Below are 16,961 nucleotides of genomic sequence, written 5' to 3'. Positions count from 1 at the left end.
ATGAAGAGAACAGATGAAAAACAGACCCACCACACGAAGCAGATGAACAACGCAATATTTAAAAAACCCGAATACTATTAAAATATGAACAAAACACGTCTGCTTTGATTTAAACTGGGTGCTCGCATGTGCATAATTAAATTATTACAAGAAAGACTGATGCTGAGGCAATTACATTAGATTTTGCGTCTTTGCCTCGGACAGATGACTTCTCGTGCCAGTTTTAATTTGGTTCTGGAGGCTGAACACAGCATCAAGCGCCGCATCACCCTCCACATGACAAGAGTTACAGAAAGAGTCACAGAGAGGCGATTTTACGAGTTTGCCATAAAAAAGCGGGAGGTGTGCACAATAAACATTGAAAACATGTATTTGGAAGAGAGAAAAAAGCTTGCAGGTGCTTTGATAGCAGAAAGTAATAAAGAGACTAATTTATGTTTAGGTCTAAGCATTTTCTTGGTGAATTTAAATTAGTTCAATAACTGGGGTCTCTGATATTCGTCAACGATAAGGTAATATTTAATTAAAAGCAATTATGAGACATGCAATCTCTTCACAAATTTGGACAGTTTTTAAATATTTCTTGTTGCTTAGTACTCTCAAAGACATTATGAAGCAAAAACGTATGTGTGAAAAACACTGGTGTAAAGTGGCCTCACTGCATAGACTTCAATGTATTCTGCAGTGTTGACAGGAGTCATGTGAAAGACCCTTAACACGTCTAAATATCAGTCACTTATGCACATTAATCATTGCTCTTTACAATCAGAAAAGTGACCAATTATGCTTTCAAAACAGTGAATTTCTCCAAAAGGTGAGGAGTTTGGATCCCTGAAATTATTATGATTTTTTTTTCATGCATTCATTTATTTTGTGTAATTTTACATGGCACACCTGACAATATTTCATGGCACACTATAGTGTGGGAATGTGAATATATGGAAGAACCTCACCATTAAACTGCACTTGACCCAGACCACTAGGTGCAATTTAGCCAAACCCACTTGCGCCTAGACTTAGCTCATGCTTGCATGAAGATACCAAAACCTCATGGCGATGCCCGCTGACTTGGCACATATTACTAAGCTGTGCTTAGTGCTAGCACTCTTGAAATAAGGCCCCCTAGATTTGAAGGGTGACCATTCCCGGAAATGTAGTTGTCTCTTAGTTTGAGACAAATGTGGTTGAGCAGTTTCTATTGGATGTGGTCATGGGTTGAGGGAAAACCTGAGAGAGGAAGAGAGACCCACCTTGTGTATCATGTTCTCTTGGTGATATCAGAAATCAACAGTAAGAAGTGTGTTTTTGATGTTGTTTGCTTTGGAGGACACAAGGGAGGACATGTGCTGCTATATGTCCTTTGATTCAGAGAACACTTTTGTTAAAAGTTTTAGGTAAGCTTTGGTTTTAGGCTCTGTATAAATAAAATATTGCATTAGAGCCACTTTATTGGTGTACTCAAACCGTTTTTGTTTTTCTGTACATTTAACAATGGCATTGAATGTTACTCACCGAATCAGATTTCAGATCTGGAAATATTAGATTTAAAACAAACATTTGGAAGGTAAAGAGGATGGGTTAGAATGCTTTAAAGACATAGAGAACAACAAGAATCTGTAATTCTGCAACAGACTCTTCGGTACTGCAAGTCCATCCACAGACTGACAAGAGAGAAAGAAGACATATTGTCATCTACCAACAGAACTCAATGGACATAATAAATGAAAAGATAAAATAAGGTAGAAAAATTATTTGGAAAAGAAAAGGAAGGCTGGAAAAAAAAAATGTGTCTTCAGATAAAGTCCTATTCAAAATGTTCAACACATAATTCCACATTACCCAGACACCACATTTCACACTCCACTGACCTGTTTAAGTGCTTAATCTTGGTGCCTTGTTTCAGGAGCTCAACGTTTTCTTCTTTGAGGAGTTTTAAGGTAAAATCAAGTGTGTTCTTGCTGCTTTGGGTGAGGACATGGCTCGGTACAGACCGTTATTGTCTTCAGTGGGTTTTCCACTGGGGTTATTGATTACCCCACACAACAGTTAGAGCCGATGGATTTCTGCAAGCAAACACTGTCAATCAGAGACCCATTAGCACACAACATACCAGTGACATTAGTGCAATTCTAAATGGCTTAAATGATCTGGGTCTGGTTACTTAAAATAAGGCACTGGATCATAAGCGTAGTTTTTGTGGTTGACAATTTAACAGCAAACTCATCATTTACAATGTTTTGATAATTTTAGAATAGCATTTAACAAGAGACATTTGATATACATTGCAGGTGAATTTTTTTTTATATATCAACAGTTTTGTCACACAACATATCCCAGAAAGCAGATGTTCATTCGTGAAATACAGCATCATCATATGGAAAGGGTCACGTTTTATTGCAACATTCAATCATTATAAATATAGATGAAACACCTATTCAATGTTTATCTAACATTATACAGGTAATGTTTAAATTACGTATTGTAGAAGAAGCTCTTAAATGTACATCTTGAGGAAAACACAAACATTTCATAGACATCTGTGAGGTAAATGTCATCAGGGATGACATTCTCTTATGGTGTTGATAAGGTTACTATTATGTAAACAGCAGAGGACATGATTTAGAAGACAAAACTATACATTTTTGTAATGCAATGAATGTAAATGTTTGCCATGGCTTATTAAGTTATTTTTTCTTAATTTGCACTCAATCTAATGGGAATCCACAGCAATTCAGACATATGGATTAATCTACACCATAAGTATGCCTTCAAAGATTAATTGTTCTCATATTGGCTACAATGATGCACATGTATTTTAGCTCTCTAAAGATGTGTTTCCTGTGGATACAACTAATTGGAAATAAAAACCGTAGTTCATCAAATGTTTCAAGGTGTTCCACAGCAACTGCCTCCAAGAGGCCTGTTCAATATCCGCTACAGTCCACATGGTCACTCTGTACATCACCTCCTCCTCTACAGCGGAACAAGAAAAATTACATAAGAATAATGCATGTTTTGATACAGCAGCTTTGGTAAAAAAAATACTATATTAGAATTGAATGTGTTACATTTTTGAAAACCTAATAATGTTTTTCATAATAATATAAACAAACCAACATTTAAGATAGCAGTACTGGCACTGCTTTGTCAAACATGCCATTAAAAAGTAATATAATCTGTAAACAAAAATATATATAATTATTTTAAAATAAAAAAAAAACATCATACAAATAAAGGACATCTATATTAATAATATAATTCATATGTTCCATCATTGGATTTTTAGGATATTGGTTCCTATGAGCAGAGCACAAGAAAAACTAGGTCAACATCAAAATCTCCTCCTGACTCACCATCTCTGATGAAAAACTTGATTTTCTTAGAGACCACTGCTGTCTTGTCACTTGAGTCCATGTATGAGAACAGTGGTGTCATCCCAGTCATCTGCCAGTGTTTGTTTCATAACTTACTAATAAAAAATAATAAAGAAATACATTTGATAAAAAAGAAACATTAAAGATGACAGTGGTAATGATGTGATATGATGGCAATGCAGTGAAGATGTTATTGTGATGGGGATTGTAAAGAGTGTTATGGTTATGATGTAACAGTGATGGTGACAGATTAATAATAGTGATCTTTGGCTCAGGTAATTACAAAACCCACCTGGTGAGGCAGTGAAATCCAGATATGTCTTCTCAGAATTCAGAATCAGGGGATTGATACAGGGAACTACATTGGCCTGCTCAATCAGGAAGTCCACCTTCAGGGATTTGATCCTGTATAATGAAGGGAAACTGCTCAAAGTTTGCCAACCAACTACAATAAAAGATTACATTCAAGATGGCCAGCATGAAGTAAAAATGTACTTCCAACAAAACAAAACAAAAACACTTGAATATTGTTTTTGCATAGCTGCAACAGACATTACAGTAAAGAACAACACTGCACTAAAAGTACACTACCAATTCAAATTTTGGACTCACTAAAGAGTCACTAAAATGTGCTTAGAGATTTGTTTGTAGACAACTATAAATTGTGCCTACTTATGAATTAAAATAAAAAATTTACAAAATGAAATGGACCGGAGAGTCAAAAGCAAAAGAAAAAAAAGAAAAAAGCAAAAGCAGCAAACAGGAGCTCATCATGCATGGAAGCTCCTTCAAGGCAGTTTAAAAAGCATCTCAGGTGAATACCTCAAAGAGTTGTTTGGTCCTAAGTGTCTGCAATGCAGGAAGGCAGTAAACAGTAAAATAGCTGACAAGCTAAATAAAGGTAGCGTATTACCATGAAGACAGCTCTCTGGAAGAAGTCTGTAGTTTCCATGATGAACTGCAGTAGAACAGTCTCCAGCTCCTCTGGGTCCATCCCCTCACTACTGAGTGGAACACCATTGAACAGAGCCAATGGTGGCGCACCTAAACCACTCCACCTATAGAACACTCCTCCAGCCTAAAAGCAAAGGTTCATTCACATCCATGTTTCAACAGAAAGACTCAGTGTGCTTAGAAATGTTTGACATGCATTAAAAAAACATTGGTTTGACAATGAGTACATTTATATTCATCGATGTTCTGGAGATTAACAGTAATTGTGCAATTTTCTGAAGACTTTCAAACCCACATTATAAAATAGAAATATCTGTATTAGAACCCACAATGGCTATTTTGTATAATAAGCTAAATATTTTTTCGACTAGCAGGCGTTAATTTAAGCTATTAGTCGACTAGTCGCATGTTTATTATATTAATTGAAACATATATATATATATTTGGGGGCATCAAAAAATGAATTAAGTTCCAGGGCTGATAAATGATGTCATTAATAACATTGCTAACAATGTTCTTCTACATTACAGATAAATATTATACCTTAATAATGAGCCTAAAAAAATATAAATTTTACAAGCGCATGCACGAAGCGAGCCACAGTGACACCGGCATAAGTGGTAATGATTCAGAATGTGTCAGAAAAACCAGCAAGGAGACACTCTGAACATTTTGTAATTTATAGAGAGAAATGCACAGTAGGGTTGTGCCGACTGATGATGATCTCGGGGATCGATGATGGTCAGAGTGATCGCCAATAGCTGATGCCTTTAACCATGTCAAGACGATATTTGGCTCATTTTCCCATTAATTAAATTATTATTATTATTAGACTATTATTATTATCAAATTAATATTACAATAATTTGCCCGATGACACACAGACACGCGCTTGAAGAAACACACTTTATTTTATTATTAAGAACAGATGACAGAAAAGCATATAGGCCTATGCACACATGTATGATGCACTGATGCGTGCAGTATAGTGGAACACGCGTATGTGAAAGGTTCTCACTCTTTGTTTCAGTCTTCTGATTTTGTTGTTGTTGCATGAACAGTATCGTCAATGAGAGTGCTGTAAAAATGTCCTCAGACATCTCAGCTCAGGAGGTGTTTTGAGTTCAGTTCACTTTATTTCCACAGAACAGTTCATTGTGACCATAAATCTGCAGCCTATACATCTGTGATTAAAACATAAAATACAAAAACACATTCACCTCGAACTGTGATTATTATCATAATTATAATGATTATTTTTACATTTATAATTGTTTTTATGTATTAATTTGTGTAAGTAATTTTCTGCCTGCATGTTTAGACAGATACTTGCCTGATGGTAAATGGAAAAGTGGTTATATATATATATATATATATTATTCTTTAATCACTTTATTATTTATTTATTTGCTGTTTAGAATGTAATTTGAATATAGAAATATATTTGATTAAAAAATAAAATCTATCAATTAATTACATTTTCTATGCAAAATCAATAAATCAAGAATATTCACGTTCCCTCAGCCCAGGGGCTGCCAATGTAATTGGATATTGTGAGCTATATATATATATTCTAAAGGAGGGAACAAAACAAATGTTATCACACACATGATGTATTTTCCCAGACAACGAATTACCCGACCAGTAGATAATGCACTGATGAAGTAGGTTCTTTGCCAGAGTGTTGGAAACAACTGTTGTCAAGCCATCTTTCTAATAGCTGAACAACACATACTTTAAATGCACTTTTAGTTAAAATAAATACAAAATTAAGTTCAAAGTTTGAAACCAAGGTGTCTTGTTTATTGTGTAGGCTTAACGAAAATGACCCTATAGTACCACCTAGCGTCCAACTAGCGATAATACGTCGACCAACTGACCAATCAAAACTTGGTCGACTAAAGGGGGTCGCACACCGAACGCGCAGCGCCGCGCCGCGCCGCAGCGCCATGTCTTTAAAATTCGAACACATTATTCTCTATGAGTGTACACACACCGGCGGCGCCATTCGGCGCCTGTCCGCGGCGCCCAGCTACGGCTCAGGACCTTGTTCAAAACCCTGCCGCGCCACAGAGCGCCATTTACATAGTTGTATTGAATTTACATTTATTTGTCTCAAATCGTCGTTAATGTACATACTGACTTCACCCTGTGCTGCAATATACATTTAGTTTAACATTCCTATTTTAACAGCTTAAATAAAGTCATATTGGAAAAAATATATAACAAACATAGCCCTTTTAAATCTTTCATTTTCCCCTGTTGTGCCATTTTTCAATACTCTACCATACTAACCATACTCTCATACTTTTCACTCGGGTTAAACGCTAGCTAAATATATACTATTGTATTATGTAACATAGTTGCCAAGACAACGGATAACATTACAACAAAATAACAGACTTAACAACGTGATAGACACTTTTACTTGATTAACGTTCAAACATCAGCTATTATTCAATTAACATAAAAAATAAATAATACATCAAGTTAAAACTCACCCATCCTGCAGCTCTTCTAGACTTCTACCAGGAGTTGATTCAAAATTGAACTTGCGCGAATAGAATGTGCGCGTCCGGTGTGCGATACCTGCGAGTTGTTCTAGACGTGGCGCGGCGCTGCGCTGCGCGTTCGGTGTGCGACCCCCTTAAGACTCTTCTCATGGACTAACAGGGGCAGCCATACCTATTAGAAGAAAAGAGTTTATACCAATTTAAAATATGCTTGAAAAAAAGCCAATTGACTAAAAACACAATGAGCTGAAATTCTCACAACAACTGCTGAGCAATGCAAATCTGGCAGCTTACAATTTAGCATTAGAACAAATAAGTCAAGCAAAACAGGCCTGCATCAGCGATAAACATCCGAAGACAAATCTGTACACACAGCTGGAATTCAGCTTAGAATATAATCAACTCACCAGGTTAAATTAGTAACAGCGTATTTTTCGAATAACACCAGAAAATGTTGCTCTAAGAAGCTGCTGGAGACTTGATGGCCAGTGACGATACACGGAGTCCTTCTCAATGTAATTAACCCACTAGAAACCAGACCAAAACAAGATTTGTTAAATTGCCACAGACTCTTTGATTTAATTACAAAAAAAGAGCAGAGGGTTGCCAACCATTTTTTCAGCGGCCTCAGTTCAATTAATTAAGAGCCTTAAAAAATAAGGAAGCAAACATCCAGCTCTCAGATCAATCACAACATTTCATTCAAGAAAACAAATGAGTAGCATTTTATTTCTAAAAATCTTTGTTGAGCTCTGTAACCACACTCAAATAGTCTTTCGTGTCTCACCATTATGGCAGAGTGGCGGATGTCCACAGTGGACGCTGTTGGTATATGCAGGAACTTACTGAAGCGGTTTCCTTTAATGGCAAGGTTATGAAGACCCTCAAGAATCTTAGCCTCCCCTCTGAGAATGTCCAGGATAGTTGGGACTATAAATGTTCACAGTAATACGATTAGTACAAATGACACATGCTGAGGCTTAATGTTTTTGGCATACTACATAGTAGGGAAGTATGCATATCCGGACGCAGTGTGACACTAAAACTAAGAAACTGCATAGCAACACCATAGAAACCACCCACAGCACTAGGATTGTGGAAGCAAATTTTTCACAGGTAATCAAAAGTAAATGCATATTTGCAATTTTGTTTGGCCCAGCTATTGGAACAAATTACACACCTCACCTTTAAACAGCAGATAGAATGTAATTGGTAAGAGGCAAGGATCTTGTACTGGGATGATACCTAAAAGGGTTATGAATGTCCAGGTCAACGTGGATTCCATTAATGAAAAGACTGGCATCTCCCAGGATGGATTCCTATCAACTCAATAGTCTCTGCAAAGTAAACATCAGGATAGATAAAAACAGCTATACCCTTCAGTTATCATGATATTTAGCAGTAATCCAAATCAACTTCCTGTTCAGTCAACAGTTTCCTCTAGAGTAAGTGTCTTAATTAAAGGTGTTAGCTCATGGCTCACTCCTTACTGGGCTTTAGGGCTGAAATGATTAGTCAACGTTATCGACAGTTATCTTTGCCAGAGTGTTGGAAACAGCAACTTTTAATGACCAACTGAACTTAATTATCATCTAAAATGTAATTTAACTTCATAATGCAAATGTACATTTTCTGAAGAAGCAGTAAATGTGATCCGATGTAAAGATGGTTAGATTTAAAATATTTAAAAGTTTTAAAAAGTTCATTTTCTGAAAGTGAACTCAGCATTGGACAAATAGTTCTGAGAGTTTATAGTCATTCTGAGAATGTCATTCAGCTGACTGTTTTCTTCTACAGAACAAGGTAAAGCTAATTTAAGTTTGTGTAAATAAAAGGTATATATATATATATAGTTTTTTTTAGTTTGGTATTTTCTAATTTATTTTTTATTTAATGCTTTTTTCGTTTGGTAATATATTTTTTTTTCATTAAATGCTTTTTTTCGTTTGGTAATTTATTTTATTTAATACAGAGAATTTTGTTGCCATTTTTTCAAAAGTAAAACTAAACAATAATTTAATAGAAATGGGCTGTAAGTGTAAAAAAAAAACTGATGATTTATAGCTTTATTTAAGTTCAAATAATAAGGAAGCAGGTCATGTTATTAACTACAAACTCCAACTCTGGCATTTCTCTGTGTGGTCAGTGCCTCTTCTATGAGTTGCGCGAATGTCCTGATCTAAGGGGAGAGATTGAAACTGCATCCGGGTGATACACAATTTGTCACGGGGACGCTCATCCCTCGAGCACGCACTTGCTGCAGCTAGATTATAACACGATGTCTCATGACTTATTGAATCATAATATATGTGTCACTGTGCATTTCTTATCGTGAAGAAAATTGGCAATATGCAGCTTTATTATTAAGAGAGAGTTTACTTTTTTGTGAGTTAAAGATGGATTGAAGAGAACAGAAAAGTGAGAGAGTGAAGTCTTCACCCCATAATAAACTGCAACAAAATACTTTTTGGTTTGTTTTCCAATGAAAATTTCTAAAACTAATTTAAAACAATGTACATTTTCTTCAGCAGCTATACTGCAGAATAAAAAAAAGTGTTATCTGAGAATGTTGAATATAATATTTAAAATATCTAAAAATCCTTTAAAAAAGATGCATTCACCTGAGAAGTAGCATACAAGATATTTAGACTTGCTTTTAGAGAAAAGATTATAATAGACGTATATTTTGTCTTTACTGCACTCGCAAAAGTAGAACCAAGTGAAAAAAATACACGTATATACAAAATACACTTATATTTAAGATGCAATCTCTTAAAGCATGTCTAAATATCATATGTTGCTCCTCAATAAATGTATCTTGTTTTAAGGATTTTTTAGACAATTTTAAATTGTAAAAAAAAAAAAACTATTGTTATCAAGTGTTTTTGTCTTGTTTCCCGTGAATTTCTTTTCTGAATTAAACTTATAAAAAGTATTTTTTCCCCCCTTTAATTCAGTGAATGTCATTTACAGTTATTTTTAAAATATAATTTTTTCCCCTCTTTATTGTTAAGTAAGCATGTTTCATACAACATTTTAAGCCGGGGCACAAGCTGAATAATCGGCTAAGAGCTAATGTTTAATCGTTGCAATAATCGCCGAATAGCCTAATAATCGACTATTAAAATAATCGTTAGTTGCAGCCCTACTGAGCTTAAAAGGAATAGTTCAACTAAAAATACAAATTATTTTACTTACCCTCATGCCATCCCAGATGTGCATTACTTTTTTCTTCTGCAGAATACAAATGAACATTTTTAGAAGAATATCTCAGCTCTGTGTTCATGATCATCAAGGATACAAGGATTTATATAAGATTTATAGAAAAGGAATTACATTTTTGTCTATTCTTACCCTTAAGACATTGATTAAACCACTGGAGTCCTATGTACTTTCATGTCGATTACTTTTATGATGCCTTTGTGATATTCTGGCCACCATTCACTTGCATTGTGTGGACCTACAGAGCTGAAATATTCTTCTAAAAATCTTTGTTTGTGTTCAGCAGAACAAAAGAAAGGCATACGCATTTTGGATGGCATGAGGGTGAGGAAATGATTAGAGTATTTTCATTTTTTGGGTGAACTATCCCTTTAAACCCAGTTGACAACCCTATATCAGTCCCTGCTGATTTCCAACCCTAATAGACACGCTATCACATGTCAAATATTTTTGTATTGCATTTATTGGCCTTAGAGACCCAGGACACTCCAAAGCAAACAGAACATGTCGAACAGAGGCCATTCATAATCGTATTATTTGCTTCCCAAACGCCTCTTCAAATCCAGTGTGGTGACATAAATATTTTAAAAGTAAATCAGAAAGTTTGGGGCCCATTTGATGGCACCAGAAACTTTCTAAAACACTCATCAGGAAAGTTTGTTTAGTAAAGCATACCTTTTGGTTTTCTTCTATTTCTTTCTGTATGTCTTTGTTTATGGCCACTCTTGTCAGTGATCTGTGGGGACAGTAAAACATGTACAGTACCAACTCTTTCTAACATCCCAGACCAGTCATAAAAACTCATTTTAATCTCAGAAAACCTGTTTCCCCTTAGATGCCATATCCGCAATGCTGACAAACTGTAAACCACCATAAAACTGACTCAGCAAATTCTGAACACTTCACATAAAGCTGTCTTGAGCAGCAGTAGAGAAAGTCACAGTCACACATTAAAAATGACCTAGACATTCTGCATATGCATGCATTCTGTGCCGTTACACACACTCAAAAAGGCATAGTGGAAAATGTATTAAATAAATATTGTTAAAGATGTTCCTGTGCCCAGGGAGGCTTGATTTGGCAACAGGCAAACATAGTAAAAAATGGCATTTTCTTTGAATTATTGGACTGGAATGTTAATAAGAATAGAAACCGGGGGCCTGGTTAGCTCAGCGAGTATTGACGCTGACTACCACCCCTGGAGTCGCAAGTTCGAATCCAGGGTGTACTGAGTGACTCCAGCCAGGTCTCCTAAGCAACCAAATTGGCACAGTTGCAAGAGAGGGTAATCACATGGGGTGGTCATGATTAGTGAATCCCGTTCTTGCTCTCAATGGGCACGTGGTAAGTTGTGCGTGGATCGTGAAGAGTAGCATGAGTCTCCACATGCTGGGAGTCTCCGCAGTGTCATGCACAACGAGCCACGTAATAATGTGCGGATTGACTCAGAAGTCAAGACAACTGAGTACTCCGCCACCCGGATTGAGGTGAGTAACTGTGCCACCATGAGGACCTACCAAGTAGTGGGAATTGGGCATTCCAAATTGGGAGAAAAGGGGATAAAGAAAAAGAGAATAGAAACCATTCAGAAATGCTCCCTTCCAAAAAGCACTTTAACATTAATTTAAAAATTCTTCATTTTTTCCTTATTGAATTCCAATGGAGGTAACGTAATCACACACACACACAAAGCAATAATGTACATATTATTTATTTTTCATAGGAATTCTTGGATAAACCAAAAATGTATTTTAGACTTTTTACCTGGCTTTGCTGGGGAGACTTTGGCTGAGGTCTAGCATCAATTTGAGAGAACTTTGGCACAGCCATGATCTGAGATGCTGCCTGAAACTGAGGTCTGGATGCTGCCTGGAAAATGTGTTTTAGAGTTAATAACCCATGAAAAATATCTGCAACATTATACTTCTGAATTAAGAAAAACTAGAATAAAGATGAGAAATATGAATCATTTAAATCAAGTGCTATAATTAAAGTTCTTTCAACAGTTCCTGTTCTAATTAGAACATTAATGTTCGAGGAGTGAAACTATTATGACAGTGATTACCATGCAACTTAATTCCTAAACTATTTAAATAGTTTGGACTAATATAAATATATAAAAAATCCACTGGGTTTTAGAACTCTGCTTTACCCAAAGTTATTACAAAATCAACAGACCATTGCAATAGCCATCATTGAGAGCGCTTCACTTCAAGGAAAATAAATTGCTTAATATATCTTTCAGTTCAAGACTAAAACTGCACTTATTTAGCCATTTGTGCTCCAAACCTCAATGAGCAAAATTGAACATGTCTGAACACGACTAGGACAGATCACTGCACCAAGCATGGGGTACAAACTGCAACCTTTCCACTGTTTCCCAATTCATCAAGTGGACAGTTCTCTCTAGCCCATGAGGATTACTTAAATCTCACTGGGTGAGTCAGAACACAAGACCGACTGCAAGAGAGGACCATCAATAAGTGCAGCCTGCCCACCTTTGAGAGGAGTCATATCATTGGTGTTTAAAGTAGATGCTTCCTCAGTTCTCCAAGTTCCTCCTGAAGTTCTGGATGAGAATTTGTGTAGGAGGACACAGTGACACACGATTTTGCATTATGATATTAATAAAGAATCTGCTTACTTTTATTATTAAGTTGCCATTTATTGACCATTGAAGATCGCTGTTAGAAGGAGTTTGATTTGGTGAAGCAACATTTGGCAAAATATACAATGCAAAAATATACAGTAATAACATGTACCAGTACAGTACTACCATACTTTTTTTGTAATAGCTTTGAAGTACTTGGGTTCCATGTACACAAAATACCAATATGCTAATCGTTCAATACCATGATATATGCAGCATTCCCACTCTTTTTCATGACCTTTCCAGGCATTTGTGACTACAGAAAAATTTATTTTGATTCAAACTTTTTATTAAATAATAATTTAGACAGATTTGTGAGCCATTTTGACTGATTCTGATAAATTGGACATTATTATTACCACATGAAACATCACTATGCCATGGCTTTAGGGCTGCAAGATAATGGTTAAAATGATCATCACAATTATTTTGCTTAAAATTTTAATCACGATTATTAATCACGATTATTCTGCCCTTTGAAATTAAGTTTTATTTATTTTTATTGCAAGGCTGCATGATTTGGCAAAAAAAAAATAAAAAAATAAAAAAATAAAATACTGTTGCCACAGCTTTGATATTTTTTTCTTAAATAAAAAATAAAATTACATTAAACAGCAGCTCTCAAGATGAACAAGGTGTTAAAACTACAAACAAGTAAATTATTCTTTTTGACCAAAATTATTAATGTAATTAATTAATTTAAGTTTTTTTTGCACTTAAATTCTCTTTAAAAAATTATTTGTTTTTATTATTATTATTGCAATAAACAGTAGTAATATATTTCTGTTATAATTTAGCATGCTGCAATGCTAAACTGTCTCAAGTCTTTACTTTGATGTAAAAAAATTTTTTTATTGATTATTGAGAACAGAACAGCACTAAAACCACTTTAACACCACGCTGCAACCATATTTTATTCAGCTGACTTACTGCGTTATCAGTTAATGGCTGAACAGACAGAGTTGTTGAATGACTGGTCTCAGAATAGTTTGAAAGGCACAAGATTTTCATCCTACCTCCACATAGTCTCCAAAGGCAGCATGTTCCAGCTTTCTGATGCGAGCCATGTATCAATCAAATTGATCTATGAAACATACTTGTAAACATCTGCAGCGCCGTATGTCAATGCGTGCTCGAAACTTGGTCAGTGGCGAACTTCTGAAGAGAGCTTGATTGGTCAAGTGAGGGGAAAATAGACTCAAAAGCACTTATAATTTGACCAATCATCTGTAGACACAGCCTATTATAAAAATGTCTGTTTGCTAGCTCAACAATATTACAGATGATTATGCTTTAATAACTGTGAGAGGCAGAAATCATGATCGCAATTAATTATACGATAAAATACGATTAATTGTGCAGCCCTAAATGGCATTGCCTAGTACTTTTTGTGGGTAAGTACAGTATAACACAATACAATATTTATTTTTTTATCTATGGATACATTTAAAGAACATAAGAAAAAAATAGTCAAAGTGCTTACTTCAATTTCCCAAACAGAAAGCCTTGGACTTCATCATTTTCATCCTCATCATCATTGGAAAATGATTTGGAATCTGGGCAAATACAGATATTCAGGAGACATCATATCTTCTATGTTTAGCTAACATAATGGAGTCAGAGGTTTAGTGTGCAAAATGGGACATAAACCAAAATAAATAGATTGAATATATGTATACTATTACTAAATATACTATATGGTAATACATATAGTTCTGCTAGGAAATAACTAAATAGAATCTTATTAAATATTCTTATTAAATATATTTTTCAGAACCATAACCGTTTTTCAGTAGTGTATTTTGACAAACCAAGACATGACATTTTCTGTCACAACTTAAAAACCCACAGATTTACAAATAAATCCTTTCAATGATTTGATTTTGTTTTTTTAGTCATTGCTCAAACGTGTAATTTTACTACTTTTTTGTGGTATAAATCATGGATGTCACTTTATTTTTTTTAAACGTGGTGAGGGCAATTACACCCGAAAAAAGTTTTAAAGCAATTACTTCAAATTATGAGTTGTAGCTTGGCAAGCAGCAGATAGCTTCCCCAAAACATACTACACACTGATAGGCTATATACTGTAAGTTATAGCCTAAACATGTCAATTCTGCTAAACAAAAGGCAAATTCTGACATTGTGTGATACCTTTAACTGGTGTGTCATCAACAGCTTTATACTCAGTGCTCTTTGTCACCAATTCAACACCCTATCCAGACAACAGCATCCTTTCCTTTTTCGTCTCCTGCGGTGAGAAATCGGCGTGTAGGGCAACCATTGTTTAACATTTCAATATCACACTAAATGGCATTAGTATATGTATAAAAGTGAAATTACACTAATACTCATGGCCACAAAATGTCACAGCATATAGATGATTCTGCCCTCCTCTGCCTGCTCTGAAAGCACCATATGAAAAGTGTTGAATTCTTTAGTGCCGATTTTAGCATAAAGAATAGCTACAGGCAGATCTGTCTCATTAGTTCCAGGGTAGCGGTGATCAGACTTGTGCAAGTAAGGTTTGGCTCTGACACAGAGAATTGTCTAAATACATGTGGACAGTGGTGGCTCAGTGGTTGAGGCTCAGGGTTACTGATCAGAAGGTTGGGGGTTCAAGCCCCAGCACCACCAAGATGCCACTGTTGGGCCCTTGAGCAAGGCACTTAACTCCAGGTTGCTCCGGGGGGATTGTCCCTGTAGTAAGTGCACTGTAAGTCACTTTGGATAAAAGCGTCTGCCAAATGCATAAAAAAAATAAAATAAAATCCCATTAACATGCAATTATGTATGCACATATATAATCCCCAAATATCTATGAATTTAATAAATTGTTGGTCAGAATTGCCTGCCTGCTGCTGCCTTTAGGAGCTTCTTCATATCCTTGGTGTTGCAAGCATGTTGACTATGCACAGCTACAAAAGCAGTGCAGCCGCCAGGAGGTTCATCACTTGCTATCTATGTGATAAGAAGAAAGGGTAAATCACATAGTGAAGACCAATACAAAGGGAATAAGGTGATTCTACATTCTTTTTGTTGTTGTTGGTGTACTGTGGACATCAGAAACTTCTAAGAAAATCTTTATAACTTGAAATACAGAAAAGTAAGTGAAGACATTTACATTTATGCATTTGGCAGACGCTTTTTACCAAAGCGACTCACAGCACACTTATTACAGGGACAATCCCCCCGGGGCAACCTGGAGTTAAGTGCCTTGATCAAAAATACAATGGTGGTGGCTGTGGGGATCGAACCAGTGACCCTCTGATTACCAGTTCTGTGCTTTAGCCCACTACAGCACTTGTTGGAAAGCATGTACAGTTTTGTAAGTAAGCCCTGAGAGATAGAGACAGCTTCAGCAGGTTAACCTGGACAGCCGTCAAAAACTGTCTAGCTTTCTTGATGATCAAGTTATAATACTACCGGACAGACTCTGAAGACTGGATGTAAATAATTAGATAATTTTCCATTAATATTTTATTCAACAAAGCAAAATTTCCATCAATTTTTGCATTTGCTGAGTGACAGTGAGATATTAAGTCAGCACCACAACCATATCGATTTTAAAAAATGCAGCTACAAATGATTATCATTCTATCAGACAAATACACATCAGCATGCCACTCAGTTGAATTGTGAGTCATAGAAGAAAGGATACATTTCAGCAATTACCCCCATTCAGCAACAGAGTGGTCATGGCCCATTTGGCCTGAAGATTGGCGATGACTACTTAAATGCTGAGAGCACATGCTAGACACTCAGCAGGACCAGCACAACAAAGACCACCCTCATAATCAGACACTGCTACAAGAAGAAATAGATAAAACTTTAATAAAGTGCAGTATAACAAACATTATATCAGTATACTAACAGTTGTTAGTATACAGATGAACAGTTATAAATGTCATTAAACTTTGATTCATATACAGTGCATCTGGAAAGAATTCACAGCGCTTCACTTTTTCCACATTTTGTTATGTTACAGCCTTATTCCAAAATGGATTATATTCATTATTTTCCTCAATTCTACAAACAATACCCCATAATGACAATGTGAAAGAAGTTTGTTTGAAATCTTTGCAAATTTATAAAACAAACAAACAAACAAAAAAAAACATGTACAGAAGTATTCACAGCCTTTGCTCAATACTTTGTTGAATCACCTTTGGCACCAATTACAGCCTCAAGTGTTTTTTGTGTATGATACTACAAGCTTGGCACACCTATTTTTGGGCAGTTTCTCCC

The 16,961-nt window shown here is 35.6% G+C and overlaps 1 pseudogene; it reads right to left on the bottom strand.

The window, feature by feature from the left end:
- LOC127658809 (UDP-glucose:glycoprotein glucosyltransferase 2-like) overlaps positions 1 to 16,508 on the bottom strand; it is a 34,897-nt pseudogene extending 18,389 nt beyond the window's left edge.
- Positions 16,509 to 16,961: the final 453 nt, after the last annotated feature.

This window comes from Xyrauchen texanus, chromosome 18 (genome assembly GCF_025860055.1).
Source record: "Xyrauchen texanus isolate HMW12.3.18 chromosome 18, RBS_HiC_50CHRs, whole genome shotgun sequence".
In the NCBI taxonomy this organism is placed as follows: domain Eukaryota; kingdom Metazoa; phylum Chordata; class Actinopteri; order Cypriniformes; family Catostomidae; genus Xyrauchen; species Xyrauchen texanus.
Note: the sequence above shows the minus strand (reverse complement) of the source record. Positions and strands in the feature narration are given on the sequence as shown.